At 33.6% G+C, this 21,668-nt stretch overlaps 1 protein-coding gene across 1 annotated transcript in view; it reads left to right on the top strand.

The window, feature by feature from the left end:
* The window catches only part of LOC138329825 (tropomyosin-like), a 1,360,115-nt gene that overhangs the window by 1,247,801 nt on the left and 90,646 nt on the right, over positions 1-21,668 (top strand). The gene's annotated exons all lie outside the window — the stretch shown is intronic.

Here is a 21,668-nt window from a genome sequence, read left to right as displayed (position 1 = left end):
CATTAGGATGCATCATTTTATCATAATTATATAATTTTCCTGCTTTCTTATCCTAAGATGGTATTTCTAGATCAGCGTGATGTTACATTATAATGTAAATGTATGTCATTATAGCAAAAGAGCACCCAATAATTAAATTGTTGTCCGTTAACAGCGCAGTAAAATTATATATTTTTGTGCATGTTAGAAATAACATAAAATTGCTTTGCTATGGTTGATTTTCGGTCAAACATTGTTACTAGATACAAATTGGTATATGTACTATAATCTTTAAACAGAAAAAAATAAGAAAACTGTTAATTTGGTATTCTGAACACTAAAAATTTGCAACATTTTGAGAATTACAAGACCTACAACATATGGACTTGAAATAATTTTGCCAGTATTGCGATATTAACATCTGTAATGTGTATTAAAATGAATACGGTTAAGACCCTAAGTAACAGTCTTCAATCTCAGTTCATTTAGTATTTTTACATTATTAAGTGACTTCTAAAAACAATTGTATCTTAAATACATATAGAGCATTAAAAACCAATGATATATTATTACCAATGTTTATAAAATATCATATATGTGTGTTTGTGTCGGCTTCAATAGATTACTTAAACTATAATCAACCGGTCAAATTTTCCGACAAAATTAATTTAAACTTTTGTGATATTGTTTCTCACCACTCATTTTCTAACCAAATACTTAAAGGTGTACGTCTATGCGATAAAAAAAAATCATGCGCAACTATGCATGGTCACAAGAAATGAAAGTTGGCTAAGAATGTAGCCCTGGAAATCTTCTATGTCAATACAGAATACTGTTACATTAGAATATACATTGATCAAGAAACCTGTTTTTCTGACAAAATTAAATTTCTGGTAAAAAAATATTTCACCTGAAACTCAAAATGCATTGTTCTTAACAATCCACATGTAGCTCCATATTAATTCTTAGCATTTTTAATGTTTATGATTTTATGTATATCAAAGCACTGATTATCTTTAATTAATAATTTACATTGTATATTATACGGAATATATTGAAGGAATTATTTTCCAAAACCCACCAATGTTACCTATGATACTGATTGAAATACAGGTAAATCTCAGGTGACTTTACAGGTGAAAATAAAGACAGATTATATGAAACAGTATATAATTGCCTTCATATTGTTTCCTAAAACAACACCTACCTATTGTTGATAAATATGTTGGCGTTCAGAGAACACCCCGGTAAAATTCACCAAGCGACTTATGAGGGTATGATAAAAGTGTAATATCCAAAGCTGCTAAATGTACAAAATCTGACATTCTAAATGTGAAATACAATAATATATAGCTGTTAATTTCTAGAATGGCAAAAGATATGTGATTCAAATAAATAAATAATAAAATCAAATAAAAAAATTGAATACATGAAATAAATTAAAATATTTGATCTGAGTAATAAATGTAGCTATTAGTAAATGTATTATAACAAGTCTAAAATATTTGATACTAATAATTTATTTTCTGAAAAAAAAATATCTAAAGAAAAGATGCATGTGGTCAAGCCATATTGCAGCTTAATACGGTATATTCTTTACTTTAATATTAAAACTCATATTAGGCTAAATTACTCAGATGAAACCGATATATGTACACCAATAAAAGTGACTATTTTATTTAATAAATTAATTATTTACATACTAACTTACAGTACTTAATGCGTCTAACATTCCCTCAAACGCGTTTTAGATTCGTTTGCGTTTCTTTCGTTTAGTTTCGTTTGCGTTTTGTTTCGTCGAGCGTTTTTCGTTTGCGTTTCGCGTTTTCGTTCGTTTGCGTTTTGATTCGATTTCGTTTGCGTTCGTTTGCGTTTTGATTCGTTTTGGCTTTCGTTCGTTTGCGTTTGCGTGCGTTTGCGTTCCAATTCGTTTACCGGATGTTATTCATTGATATTTGATTAGGAATGGTTGACTGCGCATGTGTTGGCTAAACTAAAAGTGGAGTCAAACGACGGTGTAGACCGATAAATTTACGTGTTCTGGACAATGTAGTAAACACACACAAATAAATTTTAAAAAAAATCCTTTTGTATCTTGACATTAATTACATTTGATACATGTAACCTACACACATTGTTTGATAGTAAGGATCATTTGTATACCTTTTTGCAAGGTCTTATATAGTACTAGCTATACACGTGTATGTGCTACAGGGGGACAGGTACAATATACACTTGTAACACCCGCGGGGCTCGATAAAGTGGACTGGAGGATTACAGACAGGTGTGAACTCACGCCACAGGACGCCGTACTGCTGGTCATGATATATATATAACTCACTAGTGCATACATTATAAAAAAAATATATCCGACTCATCACTGTTAGCATTGGATCACATTATTTTCTATTGATACACACTATTCTAATAATAAAATAACACAATTAATAATATCTCAACCATAAAACGAATACTTTTTTTACATATTTTATGTGAAATTAAGAACGTACCGAAGTCAATAGATATCAAATCATAATTGACTTATATATATATATACATAATCGTCCAACACGAACTGACAGTTGATACATGTACATATATTCAACTCTATCTCTTTATTTACACGTATTCGCCATTGCTATAATTGATCATGTATTTTATTGGTATGTTGATGTAACAAAACACACGAGGAATAAAACACCATAGAGTTGGTTTTCTGTAATGACTTGAATAACACAACATTGTTGTTTTTGTGGTATGCTTTGGTACATGTTCATGCACGGGGTCACGTACGCGTGTTGTACATCGTAGCCTAAATAAACATGTGAGGGGCCGTGCGCGTCTGAGGCTATCAGTGAGCCATTGTTCATGGGTGACTGCACTTGACCAGGTGTGATACAAGTTGACACAAAATCAAAATATGCCGCTGTCAAATAACAAATGGTATAAAAGAAAGCAGGTAAATCGAGAGGGGGAGTGGGGTGGAGAGGGGTAGAGTGTTGTACATGTGTTGTCCGTGAATTATAAAGCAAATTTATATAAGACCTCCAAATGGGTCGGGTAAATGCTACAGGTGAGTGTCCACATTGATATCTATATAACGGGTACGGGGACCTCCTCTGGAGTCATATATATACATGTAATATATAACTACCTAACCGCTAGACCTAGGGTTTATACTTGCAGTAGTCAAACGTACATGTTCACAATACCTACACTAAAATAAGTTCTTCTGAAGTGTTTTCTTTTCTGAAACTGATAATTTCTATAAAACAGTACTAGTATGTGTGACAAATTCAGAGCAGACTTATAGATACTAGCATTGATTGAAGACTATTTGTACACATGCATGTTTTATAATTATTTTTAAAATCTCGCTTTATAAGTTAAAAAAATGTATTAATGCTTGGATATATATACGTAATCACATACTTATTGGTAATATATTTATAACAATTGCATATTTTCTAAGACAAGATATATTTTTCATAATGATAAATCGTACTAAATCAAAATTGCGAACGTAAAATAGACATCGCTTTTAGAATCCGGATCACTAAGCTACCGGAGTCCCGATCGACATTTATGATTGCATTCTGGTCGTCCGGTCACGCTTTCACTTCGTTTACGTTTTTCGTTTGCGTTTTTCGTTTTGCGTTTAGCGCTTGACGAAACGCGTTTTTCGTTTAACGCTATTCGTTTTTCGTTTGCGTTTTTTCGTTTTTTGTTTGCGTTTTCGTTCGTTTTCGTTTAACATTTCGTTTGCGTTTTGCGTTTCGCGCTCGTTTCGAGGGAATGTTAGACGCATTAAGTACTGTAGTTATGCTAATTTTTAAATACAGAGTACATTTGTTAATTCATCTGAAATAATTGAAAGATATTTAAAACCATTCAATGAAATATATACATGAACAGATTGTACATGTACAATTTATGCAATAAGTAGGGGTATCAGGCTCATCTAGCATGTGCACTACAATGTGAGCTCTAGTACACTACAATGTGAACTCTAGTGCACTACAGTGTTAACTCTAGTGCACTACGTCTAGTGCATTAGCTAATGAACCGGAGTTAATTTTACTTGTGTAGTCCAGTGCACTTCACTACCAAGTTTAGCTTGCTCCCAACTGTATGTAAGTACATTTATATATCATAAAGCATGTCCATCTCATGCTAATCAGCATTATGTAAATTTGTTAAATGTGAGCGTACTTAAATGATAAAATGGTTCGTTAGGATAGCCCCGGCCATTTCATTATTTTGTACAACAGAGAGTGGGTTACTGATTCATGACATTGTCGATTCTATCAGAACACTTGTGTTGAGTGGATGGTTGTTTATTTCTGTTCTTTTTTATGTTGATGTTATTTTTTCCTTATTAAAAAAAATATTTCTATGTTGTTTTTCTTTTTGTTTGTTTTCATTTTCCCCACAGCAGATGTCAATAATATCATTTCTTTGAATTGTTTGTTTGTTTGTTTGATTAATTAACGTCGTATTTACAGCTATGGTCATGTAAGGACGGCCTCCCATGTATGCGGTGTGTGGCGTGTATGTTGTGCGAGGTGCGTGTTTTGGGAGACTGCGGTATGTTCATGTTGTGTCTTCTTGTATAGTGGAACTGTTGCCCTTTTTTATAGTGCTATATCACTGAAGCATGCCGCCGAAGACACCAAGCAACACACCTCACCCGGTCACATTATACTGACAACGGGCGAACGTGTATGTTTTCCAGTTGAACAACAACTGAGGTAAAACTATATCTTTAAAGGACCTCTTTCACGAACAATGGAAATTTGCCCACGAACCAATTGAAATAGGTTTAAAAAATCAAAAGGCCCCAGGGGCCTGTGCTTTGGCCAAATTAAAATTGCCCAGTAGAGGTGTATGACAGAGGTCCCTTTTTATCCAAAAAGGTATCAAAAGTGTTTTATATCATCAAATTGTATTATATTCCAAAGAGTATAAATAATTACATATTATAATCATAAATACGGTGGCAAAATTTCGGCTACATTTTTAAGACAGAAAATGTCGAAATTTTGGGTGCTATTTCTGGTCTTGTTAATTATGAACAAAGGTGATTCACCCACTTCCAGATTGAGTACACCAAAAACATTTCCTGAAAGGTTGACTCACTACCTGAAGTTAATATTGTGAAAATTACTAAGAAATCGTGGATCGGTAAATTTGTCGTTTAAAGTTCATAATATGGCATGGTCTATTTTAGCAATGTTACATAATGATATGAATATGATTATTTTAGATCATTAATCACGACTCTAACGGCGTCAATATTAAAATGGGATTCTGTAACTGTGTGGTTTGAGAGTGAAGAGTTACCAGGTTACATCGGTCTTTTGTTACAAACCTACAGTAGTTCAATTATTTGTAGGACTAACACTTCTGATAGATTAACATTCATGTTTATCCATGCTAACACTTACAAAACGCATCATTTTTACATTATATTGTTTTAGATTCTAAGTTTTAATTTTAATTTGGCCGGGCAATTCACTTATGTATCATTTTAGACATACTTGTATTGAAAGTCAAATATTTCTTTTATCTTGTAAAATAACTAACGGAATGTAGAAGTTTTAATAATAAAAATACACGTTATCTGTAGATCATCAAAATTTCATTATATATTTATTGTCAGTAACTATATTTTCATTCCATGCTATTATTATTTGATAAATAGAAAATTATATAGCTTTACTGAGTAATGAGGAGTAAGAAAGGCTTCGATCTCGGTACATGGTGTATATTCCAGTGGTAAAGCGTGTGTGGCGATGAAACTAACTTTGGCCTTAGAATTATATGAATTTTATTAATAATTCTGAAGTAATCGATGTGGAATTAACATCTTTATAAATGTTGTATGGCGGATATGGTATTAATTGTACAGAAAATGGAGAAACAGTCAAACAGACAATGAGAGTGTCTGAACAAACTGGAAATTATTTAGATGCAGTGTATCGCATATACTGTATGTTACCCTAGCTATGTGTAATGTATACATTAATTTATTCTCTGTCATGTATAAATCATGCTGTCATAACCAAATTTCTTATAAAATCAAAATTAAATACCTAAAATGATAAATCCTAAGCCATTTTGATTGATAGTATGATGTGTTTATGATACGCAAAGCTAATGTTGCAAACATAAAACTGTGGACCTCGAAAACTATTTTATTAACCATGAAAGATGCTGTAAGTTTTTATACTAAAAAAAATATGAAGAAAAGTCAGAAACTCTAAATCAAACTTCAGTTGATTCATCACATGTTCTGAACAATTTAAAATTGAATCCATTGCCAACACTTTCAAAAAACTTTGAAAAACAATAACATTGTACACATATGGACAATAAACTAGATGTGTGAAATAAGGTTTTCTAACATAATAATCTTCCCCATTGTTTTCATCATATGCCTTTCGGCTGTAAAAAAAATATTTCTGAGAATGCAGTTGCAATATTATGATTGAAAAGGGCCGTGGTGCGACCTTGGTGTAACATTGCTAAAAATATACCTTGCCTCACTAGGACCTTTTTAACGACAAATTTAACGGTCCACGATTTTTCTGAATTTTCCGCAATATTTAGTTCAGGTAATGTGTCGATTTTTTAGGAAAACATTTTTGGTGCACCCAAACTGGAATCACCTTTTTAAATAATTGACATGGCCTGAAATGGAAAAGACGATAAGTAAACACTAACGACAAAAAGATGCACTTTGAATAGCGCCTTTAGTTTTCGTCTTTTCGCTTCAAAATTATCGCCTTTTCGTCTTTCCGTCTTTTAACAAACCTTAATTTTCGTCTTTTCGGTTTTTTTTTCGTTTCTTTTTATGTTCGTGTTCTGGGGGCGAAAAGAAGTAATTTAAGGTAAGTTAATTTTCGTATTTTCGGGACGAAAAGACGAAAAGACGAAATGGCAAAATCAGCCACTGTAGTTAAGGGAAAGCATGTGTTTGGTTACCAAGACTGGTCTATTTGGCCATAGTGTAACTATATAATAAAAAAATAATAATATATTTTTTTTGAAATTCAAAGTGCTGTATTATCTTAATGTTTTGTAAAAAAATGAACGAAAGAATATACTGTGAGGAATGATCATGGATGAACAAAAATGTATATTGATTAAACCAATTATTCCAAATAAAATATAATGGAATTTGGCTGAATTTTCAATCGTGCATGCATACCATTAGTAATTAAACACATGCAACACAACAGAAAACAATTGAAAAAATTAGCAATTTGATTGTTAGCCATTAGACTATTTTTATACTTTAACATAGGTTTTACATATAATATCCAAATTTCATCGAATAAATATAGTTGTTGGAGCTGAGTAAAAGAAAGCACAGACAAAAGATCGTGTAGTAAATCACTGTGTAACTGTAGTATGATACTCACAGAAAACTGAAAAACAAGAAAAGTAAGAATTAGATAACAGACAATAAAGGGTAAATAGAGAGGTGATATTAATATATTAAAAAGAACTACCCACTTTCAATTCGAATGCATTTATGTTAATGTCATTATACTTATTTTTGCATGTTAAAAGTATGCATACTTTTAAGCATTAAACTATCTTCCTATGGCATCAATGGTCTATATACATGTAGATGCCAGAGCTTTGCAGACAATCTTCATAATGCGCGCTATTGTGACATGGTATAGGCTTTAGGTTCCTAATATTTAAGAACACATATCTCGTCATTATGTATAAAGAACCTCTCTCGTATATTCAATGCAACTGTACCTGCTTCATGTAAACATTTACATGGCGGACTTCCGCAGAGGTAAATTATACTTGGAGCCAGACATTATTTATAATTATTCTAAATATTTGTTGGAATTTAAAAAGTTGCTCACAAATCAACCAGACTGTTACTATTTAAATCCATGTTCCTTTGCTATAACACGTGTAAGACCATGCAAAAGCTACAGATTGCATTGTGTAATGAGTACATGTATTTTAAACCTAAATATGCAATGGAAATAATATAACGCATCCCCTTCCTACAGTAGCTACTGTAGGTTATGTCATGTCACAAGTCACAACTTCACAACCTCAATTGTTCTGTCTTTCATCTCCATCCACATACAAATACACCATCCTCTAAACGGCCACCGATTTGTGTCGATGCTCATGTCTAACGATGCTTTTATCGAAAATGTTTATAAAGAATTATCATTAATGTAGGAATACTACATTAACATTAAATATGTCATCTCGAAACAACCATTTACATACCGCTTCAGTAGTTTATCACACTAAACTAAAACAACGGAGAAACACATGTCCATGTTGACATTTCATACAGCCTCGCTTGCAAAGAGTTAGGCAAATTTATTTTTAGAACTGTGTTTAATTTGCATGGCCATTCCCATTATTTCAATGGCCAAACTGGACAAACATAGGTAGAATTTGATCTTCATTTTGGTATGTAAGGACTTTGAGCAGTTATTCAATATAACTGATTTAAATCATGTGGGCTCCACTTTATGATGTCATGTTAAACATGTGGTCATGATAACAGACGTTGAATGGCGTGGTTAAATCTAAGGTTTCGAGACATATAGGTATATTCAAACTTAATTCAGATATGTTTACAATAAGGATTTTGGGAACATCAATGGGAGGCATTGTCCTGGTGTTTACTTGCACACTAGCACCTTATATGGGTCAGAATGAAATTGTGTATTGTTTTCAACAACTATTAGAAATGTTCGGTCGAATATTAAATACGTTCATGTCATTAGTATTTACACCTAAACTTCTAATGACGCCAATAGAAAACGAAGTATTAATCGTTATTAGCATACTTCGGAATTGTTTGTATATACCAGGGCCAAACCAGTAGGATAAAGATGTATGTCAATTTCATTGAATAAAGACAGATGTTGAGGATACATGTAGATAAAAATGACGAACAAAAAATAGACAAAAAAATAACTCAATACATCACCGTGTAACTGTAGTATGATACTCACACGCTGAAAGAGAAGAAACGGATGAATAAGGTCACATACAATAAGGTAAATAGACAGGTAATATCCAGACATTAAACAGTACTACTCTCTATTCAAATCGTATAATTTCGTATTTGTTTGGGGTCTTTCTAATAGTCCCATTTTGAGGTATTATTTTAGGAAATATTAATATTATTCCTGGGCATTTTCGTATTTCAACTTTTTGTAATAAGGGGGATTTTCGTCATGCCATAACTCTATCGTCGAATTATCATAATATTTATGGATATTGTAAATATCGTTTAAGCACTTTGTGCGTTTTATTTGTCCCAACAAGCTGATGTTCTAAAACTGTAATAAGAGACAAGTATCTAGATATGATATGTGTACAGTATTGATGTCGATATGATTATATGAACTTTTTTTATATATTGTAACGAATATATGGCTGAAATAATATGTTTACGTAGTCTGACGCAGAAATGTATCTCTCTAATAAATATGTTTCTGATTAGAGGCATCAACTTGTATACATAGTTGTAAACGTTTTTACATGCACGGCTCAGTACTTTTTACTAGAGATGTAACCTCTGTTTCTACAAATTAACAAATTCCTCTATGTAATCTAAAAAGAGATGAATTCGGAAAATAATGGTATATTTGATTATGTTTCTGTATAATAAAAAAGTAATTAAGCCTATGGTTTTCTAGAACCTGTATCTTTTTAATGAGATTTCGGATTAATTTCTCAATTATATTCCTTTAGATGGAAATGAATTCATGTTTCTGATCATATTGAATTCATAATCCGGAATGGCGCCGACGTGGTCGAAATTACTATTAGAATTAAAGACATAATTTTTGTGATACATAAAGAATGCATCGAAATGAATAATAAATATAATTCATTGTTTTGAATTTGTTTCCTTACAGGATATGTGAATGTGATCTGGTCATTCAGACACGAACATTTAGTTTTAACCACTTATCATCTCCTTGCAGACGATTGAGATCGTATTGATTCACTTTACTCACTCTGGCGAAATTCCCTGTTGGGTTGACTTTACCTAGAGATCACGACCAATATATTTCAGTTAAATCGACGTCCTAATCTGAACTGTTTCCGTATCATGCTCATAAGTGTTATGATACGATTCTTTCAGTAGTGATATATTGCTTGTAATAGAGGTTTTGGTTTGTTTTGTGGGATGCCCGGCGTGTGTCCGCATGTGGTGTGTCGGGTGTGGGCTGTCGGAACTGGACTGGTTGGTTTGATTTGGGGGGGGGGGGGGGGGGGGGCCGAGGGGGAAATTGTCGTAAATGTATTGCAATACAGTTCGTCTTTACGTGTTGGAGGGAGACACAGTCTTGCAGTTGCTTCTGGTGAATTATTGTAATAATGATGGTTGATTTTTGTAATAGATACATTGTTAATGTATGTAATTTGTAGAAATTAAAATGTGAATGATGTTTTTTTTTTATTTCAAAACTATAAAGCAATGCAGTGCTCTTAGTAATTGGATACCGTTTACAGTTATATTTGCATATATATAATAATAATAATAGCAATAAAAATACTTTTAGATGTATCTTCCTTATTCCAACTGTTCTGAAATCAGCTTTGAATATGTCTTCTTTTAATATATCATGCAAACAAAATTGAGGGCTACATGTACAAGCAGCTATTACTACAAATTGAATAAATGTATATGTGTAGGAAAACACAGATATATCATATATTATGAAACATCGGTTAGCTTGTAATTATATTATAATATTTACAAACTAACCAATATTTCCTTTATAATTCATTTTTCGCATGTTTTGATAATGTGGACACGACATACATACATTTATCACATAATCAGCCTGATATTCAGTGATTTCGGCCATGTAATGTTTTTGCATATGTCACTAGTGTAATATGAACTGGAGCGATTCTCATTGGTTGAGAATACATTGTGACGTCAGACGGAAACAATACAATGACGTCAGGAAAAATGACGTGACGTCAGGATTACGAGGACAAAATGGAGGTCTCTGCTGGATTTTTGAAATACGTTTTGACGTAAAATTCTTTGTAATGTAGATATTTGTAGATATGTGATAAACAGTATCTTAAATGTGTTTATTTCATATGAGAAATTATGAAACTCATCTCAAAGTTTGAATTTTTGCTCGCCAAGGCCGGCAAAAATAAAATCTTCTTAAAATCGTTTCATAAAATCTCATATGAAATGAACACTCATGTAAGATCCTATTGTATCAACTATTTTACATGATGAATATTTTGCATGGCCCTGTGCTTTGGCTGAGGTCCCGAAATACTAGTTGATATGGGATGTTTTTATCTGTTACACATGTTCCTTCCACATATTCATAGAAATATTATTGTCGAAGATAGATAAATCTAGATAAAAAAATCGATGAAAAGTTACATTACTTAAGACAACGATCGAGTGCATCGTGGGAAGCGATATGCCTAGGAGACCTTGCAGGCGCTGTATGGAATTTGCAATTTAAAAAGCAAATTCTAGATAAAATAAATGATGTGTTAATTACTGGTTTATGTAAATAATGAATGCACAAATTGATAATTCCAACGTTAGAAGTTTTATTTTGATGTAATCAATATCAATGCTGGCATCGTTTGAGCGATGTGATGCAATGACGAGGTTTAGCCGAGTCATCTCGTCTTTCCGTTTCGACACCAAAATAAAACTTATATTATAAGATACTGATCGTGTATTCTGTTTATCCTGCAACCATTTCATTATAAATGTAGATGGCATTCAACAAGAAAGCAAATTGCCGGTTATTTACATTATTTCGCTCACAGCCAGACGCTTTTTTGATGATCAAGAAGAGATGTATTCATTAAACCGAAGACTGTGAGAAATATGTAAGCGTCGTAATTGTGATTGTGACGTCATTGTTTTGCGGGACCGACTGACGTTTCATTCACCCCTTCTAAAAGTGACGTCACTAGAATATTCGCGATCAAAGCATCAAATTTGGAATTGGGAATCAAAATAAAGAAATTAAACATTTATTTACTGATATCGCAGTAATTCCCGTCACAACTGTCACAGAATATTCTTATTGTCTGGTACTGAGATCTATGCCTGGCTAATGTCGATAACAATGCTTAAAATGAATTGTTTATTGATGTTGTTACGCTTCTTTTGTTGCCATTGAATTCGGAGAAAGAACCTAACTCTCTAGACTGGCCACCAGTCTCTAAAATATTAAAAAAAAACACTAAAATTTGGCTTGATCATTTCTGTCTCAACTACATGCCTGATTCTAGAATCCTAAGTTTTAAACTAGGGGGAGATAATCTAGTAAAGAACTCTGCTGAGAAAATCTTATCAGCAACTTAGGGTCTGGTGGCCAGTCACTAACTCTCCGAAGGGCGTCAGAACGCTTGTTTTCAAAGGGGATTGAACACCGTAGTAATAAACACCTTCCAAGAATGACGACAGTGAATATTTGTATTGGGGAAACAGGGACACAAAAAGTTGATTTTCTCCAAAAGTAAGTAAGTTGCAATGTATTAATTTTGCTGGAACACTTAAAAATCATTCTGATTTCAGAGAAGTTCGATTTCTTAAGATATGTTGAATAGTATTTTTCTGATTATTATCATATATCATGAAAGCTAATTAGGATATTAAAATGTGTTTTCTTTACGGATGAATGCGACTAGAGTGCATGCATGAGCGTGGTCGGCAGTCATTTCCCCAGAGATTCCTGTAGTAGTACCACCTCCTGCACTACAAGACCCGGGTACATCCTTAGGTGTAATCCCTATTGCAAGTGTAAATGAAACTTTAGGCTTGCATGTATCAGCATGGAGAATATGTTTAACTTTCGCAAGTCTTGTCTAACTCAGTGGATATTCCAATCAGGGTCACAGAATATCTCTAGTTGATGGGGCGACTTCTTATCAAACATATTATCTATGTATCAACTGGGTGATATTTTACACTCTTTCATGGCGAATTACAACTGTTAATAACTTTGATTTGTTGATATCACTTGCGGAGCCTTAATTAATCATGTCACCTAATCACGGATATGTTACCAAAGATAAGAAAAATTAGAAATAAATGACACGGTTTTGAATAAAAAAAAAACATCCTGAAGAACTGTCCTGTTACGGCAAAAACGTTAAAAGAATGCATCGTTGGGTGTTGTTTATATATTGAGCATATAAAGGGCAAATAGCATTATACAAGCTAAATGTCAGTAAATGTCGTTGCAATTAAAATAATTTGATGAAATATGATACTTACTCTGAAGTCTTTCCCCTTGTACTGTAACATGAAAATGATTACTTTATGAAAAATAAGACAACACGATTATAATGAAATAGGCAGCCAACATATAAATAGAATTTCTATATTGTATTCTGACTAACTTTATGATTCGATGCTGTTTAAGTAATATGTGCAAACAATTCTAAATATCGTAAGAATAAATGGCACAAAGCAATTACTAAAATACTGCATCCGATATAAAATTTAAATGTTCTCAATGACACGGTTCATAGCCTTGTCTTCTGACTACCATATTGAACAAAATGTTTCAAACGACAGAAGATAAACATCGGTACTTACGTGACATTTAGGACAGATTTTCTGTGGATTAAAGCGTAATCAAAGGTTAAAGTAAATCACGATATGTAATAAACAAAGGTGGAGGGCTTCTGCTAAGATAACGGGATATCTAAATCCCTCGGACACCGCGACCACCAAACGGATGTATATGCTTGCGAAGATATGCCGATCTTGTTTGTTGATAAAGATGAAAATCACCAGTTTCAAAATGCAGCGATACGGAAACAACAATGACTGATGACATATACAAATTAAATTCTCTCTATGTGTCTAATTAGAATAAACGTAAACAAATGGACACGGCCATTAATAACAATTGATACGGTTTACTTTGCTAACATTTTTTAAAGATATCCATGAATATTATTGAAGCATAGTCATTTGTAGGACACATGTATCGTGGTACATCAACCCATTCGTTTCGATTTGATCTATATCTCTAGCAAACTGTTTAGCCTCATTATGAAGCGTAAAAACTTTTCGCAGATGTAAGCCGAATAACTAGGAGAAAACACTAATGGGCAAATTCTAGCAACTAACAGCTGGCTGAGTTTGCATTAAGTCCTCAGAAGCTAAATTTTTCGTTATAATTATAGTAAATAGGGCAAAAGATACCATTGGCGGTCAATGTAGTAACGTGTTAAGTCAATACGCCTCAATTTCTATATGATATGTTTCAGTAATGTGCAGATATGCAATGTGACTATAATTGTAAAAAGTGTGTTCATGCTGATAACAAATCGCTTATAGAATTTTACCAATTCACAAAACAGTAAGTCGACATACTAAGAACTAATGATCTCTCAATTAGTTCAATTTATCATATGAAGACATTTTATAGCGAGATATTTCCCTTGACCACTGTCTACAGCAGGAAAAATCTTCGGTTTTTGGAGGTATCGTCTTTTTAGCGTAAATAACTTAAAGACAAGTCACTTACAATCTTATTCCCATATTTTTGCCGGGAAAAAAGCCCACACTTCCCACCCGTTGTTGTAATTTATGCTAAATTGTCAATTTTTCTTGCATTTTTGCTGTTCGTTTTCATTTTTTTTTAATTTTATTTTACTTTATTTTCAACTTTCAGTTCACCGATTCCCAAACTGACTTTCGTCGCCATGGCTTCAACTAGTTGCCTACGTGTTGGACCAAATTCGTAAAGTGACAGTTCTTTTTTATCTGTTCTCATTTGGCGGTTTTGCACATGGAGCAACAAAATATGCTGATATAAAATTTGTAATTTTAATAGCACACAACAGCTTTTATTTTATGGGGAATTTCCTGTTCCTAGATACCATTTTGTTATAGGCTGTTTTTTTTTTAATTTCTTGCCTTGGCCACCTACTGTCATTCACATTAAGTTAACTTGTAGTCGGGAAAATGAAATATATCATTTAGGCTTTATGTGATTTAATGCAATTTTTGGCCCCTCTCAAAATCATGTTAAACTTCAGTTGCCTTGTATATCAAATCGCAGAACCTCCGTATTAATCACTTTATCTGGTTGAAATTACGGACTCGTGTATTTGAAACTTTGCTTTTTTGTCATAAATGAATTTCCTATATAGATATAATTCCTAAATACAAATAGGCCTTATCTTAAAAGCACGATGTCGAACTTAAAGAATTGTTGAATAATGAAACTTTGCTAATGCTTAGTGGTTGTGTAGTTAAACTAAAACAACAATTGTTACAACATGAATACGCACATGTCATTGCATATCATATCATCATATAAACGCAAAACAAGAGGAGGTTTCGTACAACTTATATATACAAGTAGTGTATAAGTTTGCCGGTTTGATATCATAGATTATAAAATCATAAGAAAGCTCTGTGTGAATTAATTACCTTTTTTAAACATAATCAGATTCAGTTCATTATGATTATAGGATAAAAAAGCAAAACAGGAAATGATGTACTGCATTAATTCATATTAGTTTATAAATATGAATTTGATCTCAAAATTGAAAACAAAAAGATTTGAAGCGTAAATATCAAAGCTGTATTACTTCAATAGAATAATTTACCGCTTACGTTTTTGATTGCCCCATAGTCATTGCACTTCTGTAAATCCACTCGGGGAATAGTTGTCAGCGACTTAACGTCTTACGTACAATTATCTAAAACCACACGGAGAATAAGTATCAGCGACTTGAATGTTACGTCTTGCGTACAGTTATCAAAAATACTGAGACAATACTTACACAGTCACATGAAGACTTGGCGTTTCCGCATTTCTTAAAAACAAAAACAAGAAAAACAAACTGCATAGCTGTAAAAGTAGCATAACAATATTAAAATATCTGTAATTGATCATTCTAATCACGTTATATTCCGTAGGTGTGTTTGAAAAAGTAAATTAATGAAAATAAATACAAGTGCTATTTTCGATGCTATGAAATTCAAAATATCAACAAATGTACAATGTATTCATATTTCAGTTTTTCCTACTACACGGATTGGTATTTTGGTTGAACTTGTTCATTAAATTAACCATAAAACTTACCTGGCAAATATCTTGTGGCTGTAAAGTAGAGATGCATGTATGTAAATTTTATTAACAAACCCCAGTTTGCTAATCAAACAGACGTGAACGTCGTTTCAGTTGAATTATTTAAGCATTGTGCAAATATAATGAGGCCTTACGATGTTCTTACAGAAGAGGTTAGTTCAAATCGTTATTGTCGCACGACCACATTTCTAGGGATTCACACGTCTCAGACCAAGTTAACAATTTCAAAGTTAGCTACAGAGAAAATAACATAAATATTAGCATAAAACAAAACATAATTATCAATGAGTGATGCATCTTAGGTGTCATTACTGATAAATAAGCTGTTTTCGTAATTAGGGTATCAATTTGGGTACAGTATCAATTTGGAACACAGACGTTATAAGTAATTATAAATCATATGGAATGTTCAATTGATTCTGTATAAGGTTATCAGGCAATTGTGTTAATGATATCAATAAAAGTTGATAATGTTTGACAAAATCACCAACTATGGCACCAGGCACCCGTTCAGATGGCATACGATGCGATCATTGTCCTACTTGCCGTCGCATTAACACTAACACACAGACAAAATCCATCCGTAGTACTGATTAAAGTGAAGTGAAGATTTCATCTTATTTGAAACCATAAACCTGTATTATCATTCTTAGTAGCTTACCTGCGGTCGTGTACCCTGCTGCGGAACATTTCTGCAATAGTGATAACAAACGAAATGTTGTTGATACTTTGGAAAGCGTAAGAAGTCGATTGAGCGAAATCCAGTGTTTCCATTGCTATTATACGCCCATCAACTATGCACAAAATTAGTTTTAATAATGTCGTAGTAGTGCACGACTAATTTAAGTGATGTTTCGTGTATTTCAAAGATCAGCATAATTTGCTCAATCGAGTCAATGTATTCAGTGACATGTTTGAGGTCGGTTTTCATTACCCAGTGACGACATTAGAAGTGTAGGAAACAATGGTATAAGAACAGTGTGCACGCATGTGTTAATTTGCTTTTCAGGTTTGAATTAGTAAAACACAGTGCTTGAAAAAAATCAAGTTAATTTGACATAATGAAAAGAAGTCTCGACAATGGATGTTTATTGCACTTAATGTTAACAATGTGACGTTATTGGAATGCGTTACTTTGAACATTGTATAACAATGTATAGCAAAGTATAACTTACATTATGCGCAACAAAATAAAACTTAAATAAAAATTAACCCAAATGCGTACATAATTCTAATTTTAAAGGTGTCAATATATACATTTAAGTAAAGACTGAACATGGTGATGATTCATAATAAAATTATAACTTGTATTCATAATATCAACCATGCAAAAGTTGTGGAGAAAATCACTGTACATGTATGGCCCATTTCTTTTGTTATCAATGTGTAAATCGAGAATAAATCAAAAACAATACCCAAACAAGAATGTAATACAATCAATGTTTTGAAAATTAAGTACATATCATTTATCTCTTTTACCAAAGACCTTAAATGCATATCAAAGTTTATAAAGTAATTATCTACTTGGTATCCCTAATTACCCGTGCAAGTTACGTTTTGATGTAATTATCGTCGCAGATTGTAAGTTCAGTAATAAACAGATGTTTAGCTATCTGTAACAACCTACAGTGCATACATATAAATGTATGGGAAAAAGAAGTAATTCCAACAGTGTGGACAAATAATTATTGAATTTGATCTGCCCCTTTATCAAGACACAAAACAAACAATTAAAATAACATATCAAGGATGGTCACAAATGTTCACTAAAACATAAACAACAAACACATTTAGAACATATAGATGCATTTTATTATATAGGAACAATGGCGATGCGTATTGCCTGGATAATCCCTTCGGTTAATCACGATAATTCATTGCGATCGCCGAAGGCTTAAACGTAGTTTATGTAAAAAAGAAATAAAAAATACCGGTATTTAACTGGTGCACAGTTTAAATTCAAAACAATCACATACTTACATCAATAGACACTTGGTGTAATAATTGTGTGCAACGCTAGACGTACCAAAAATAAATGGTCTCTGTCTGTTTGTTTAAAAAAAGATATGGACATTACGTCGTATGACCAAGTCGTCCGCATTTGGAATTTCAGTAAGGGCCATCTTATATGGGTCTCATAACCAAGAGAAAACTTGCAAAACATACATTATATTTGTCCTTATATATATATTATATTATCTCATTAAACTTGTCCTCACCCTTAACAACTTCAAGTTTAATGACGACAACTACTTACAAATCAGTTGTAGAGCTATGGACACCAAGATGGCTCTTTCGTATGGCAATGTATTCATTGGACACCTTTAATCAGCCTCAATCAAACCTTTTAGCTGGCTCAGATTCATTGACGATATTGAAATCAAATGGACCTCCAACCGACAGTCTGTCGATGAATTTATTGAACATGCCAACACATTCCACAATACAATCAAATTCACTGCCGATATATCATCAGATACCAATATATTTCTAGACACTAGATCCACCTTAGTTGAAGGGGCCATTAGTACTGACTTGTATTCCAAACCTACTGATTCTCCGAGATCTATACCTCCGTCCCACCAGTTGTCATCCCTTGCATACCACCAGAAGCATTCCTTTTTTACAAGCTTTACGAATCCGTTGAATAGTGTCCGACAATATCACCTTCGAATGCCGGTGCGAAGAGATGAAATGCCACCTTCCCTCTAGAGGATACAAATCGCATCTGATCGAACAAGACATCGACAAGGTCCGCGTAATAGATAGAGCCAATCTTCCCATACACCCAACCAGAACTCCCACTCAAGGTATTCCCTGTGTGGTAACATTCCATCCTAATTTACCACATCTCCCTTCTATCCTTAGGAACCACTGGGAAATTATCAAGTCGCCAACAGTATTTTCCCAGAGCCACCGCTACTAGCCTACCGCAGACCAACAAAATGTAAAAGACCTTGTAGTGAGCAGTGAACTGCCTCCTCCTGCTCCTGCTGCACATACTGGTTCATTCAAGACATGCAACAATAAACGGTGCATGATGTGTCCATACCCAGCATCCACAGACACATTTGAATGTGGTAACAACAACAAAGTATACAACATCCGACAGAACCTGACGTGCAAGTCCAGCAATGTCATCTGCCCCCTCTCCTCTTGTAGGAAATGCACAATGCAATACGTTGGGGAAACCGGTGGTCCACTCAACCTCAGAATCAACAATCACCGCTGGTGTATCAAACAGATCAAACCTGAATATCCGGTTGTCAGACATTTCAACTTACCCAGCCATAGTTGGAAAGACATGCAGGTGATTGCAACTGAGCACTGTTCCTACTGGACACAAACCGAGCGTCGATCGAGAGAAAGATTCTGGATTACCTATCTACAGACCCGCTATCCCAAAGGCATTAACGAACGTTAAAAAAATATATATATATAAATATTGACATCGATTGATCATTCGCTTTTCAATTACCAATCCCTACTTCCATCATTTTCCCGTTCTGTTCTATGCTTTTTTTATCTTTTGCATGTGCTGGCCAGCAAAAGGCGACTAAATGTAGGACTTTGCTATCACCTATCTAGGAGATAGGCGACTAAATTTGCATCCTATACAAATGAGCACTACATATAAATTTCGCCACATATTTGACGTCACACTTGGCACGCTTTCTAGCCATCGTTCATATCTCAGCGTTCTGCCGAACAACATGGCTACATTTTAGTAGATCCGGCCTTTGGCTGCCATTTGCCGAAGGGTATATTGCGCTCCATTGTGCTGTTAAATATTTATCTACTTTCGTTGTCCAACATTACTGTTCGTATTATATTATGTAATCGTGATCGTTTTGTGTGTCTTGATAAAGGGGCAGATCGCTTCGAAAATTTGACAATTTGTTTTTGTCCACATTGTTGGAATTACTTCCTTGTCCCATAATATATTTGTATATATAATATATTTGAATAAAAAAAACTTGATAACAAACCCATCAACACTTGCTCCAATGTTACGCGCTTCATCATACCTACACATGCACAACTCAGTAGTTAAATCATATGGACCTGGCACGATTTTTTTAAACTAACAGTATACATATATATATTATAGTATTAAGGGTATGAACTCGGTGGTCGAGAAAAACCGTGATTGTTTTAATAAATGGGCTCTATACACCATTGACGCATATCTTATCTCAAAGAGAAATATTCTATCTTTCCAGTGAGTGCTTGATGAACAAAATTGGCCAAGTATTGTCCAAGTTATGGCTTGTTGAATCGGGTTATTCACGAAAAATATGCTATGTATACATTCCCTTGTCCGGTCCAAATGTCGTCTCGCCTCTAATGGTACCTCAAAATTCAAGCCAAAATCACAAAATCTACGCTCCTGGTGATAAACAGTTTCCGCTACTGTGTTCATCCACAATCTCCTTTGGAGGTGTCATGACCTGTACTTTGTAGAAACTCCATTTAAACATCATGTAGCTTACTTACTTTAACCATCACCGCCATGTTCATTTTTCTCTCGGAATGCTTCTCGATTTTACATATCGTGACTGCATTATGCAAATTATGTAGTGTTGTGGTTGTCGGTAAATTCGAGAACCGTTCCGAAGAACAAATGTACATGTATACCAATATATGTATATTGTACACATAAGATGTTTGCGTTTATACATGGCATACAGATAAGGAAGTTAAACTAAAGTTTTAAAACTATCGGACCATATACCGGTACATTTGAATGTATGTGTAAAAAACATGGGACAAGGAAGTAATTCCAACCGTGTGGACAAAAAACATTGTCAAATTTTCGAGGCGGTCTGCCCCTTTATCAAGACAAGTGGCAGCCGAAGGCCGGATCTAACACAACACACAAAACACCACTCCCATTGTCTATAAACTCAGCTACTGAAGACATTTGATTTTCTTTGAAAGGATTTCTTCCATAAACATGATTTTTTCCTAATCGGTTGCATTTAGAAAAATGTACGCTAGGTATTTTGAAAAAAATCTTCAATACCAATACTTAACATATAGTTTACAGGCAAAGCACTTGAAAGATATAAAAAAGTAATATTTTTCTAATTCTAGAACCTTAACTAGCCTTGAAATCATAAAAGTACTGCACAAACTCACACAATGAGCCATAAAAGCCATAGAGCATATACCAAATGTTGAAACATATATATTAACATTTAAAAGATTGTCAAATGTTCGAGGCGATCTGTCCCTTTGTCAAGACACAAGAAGAACAAATAAAATTACATGTTAAGGACGGTCACGGACGTACACAAAAACGCAAACAATGAACACATATAGAATATACGGATAAACTAAAGGGACAATATCTATGTGTATTGTTTGAATGATCCCTTCGGTCAGTCGCTATGATTGGTTGCGATCGCCGAAGACTTATTTAGTTAGAAGGGGATATCAAAATGGTGTGTAGTCAAAATTAGTTTCAAATTAGAAATAATTTACATTAATTACATACGTAGACACTTTATGTAATAAATGTGTGCAACGCTAGGCGTATCAAATAGTAAGAGAAGGTGC

This window comes from Argopecten irradians, chromosome 8, assembly GCF_041381155.1.
Source record: "Argopecten irradians isolate NY chromosome 8, Ai_NY, whole genome shotgun sequence".
Lineage (NCBI taxonomy): Eukaryota > Metazoa > Mollusca > Bivalvia > Pectinida > Pectinidae > Argopecten > Argopecten irradians.
This window is presented reverse-complemented; position numbering and strand designations above follow the sequence as displayed.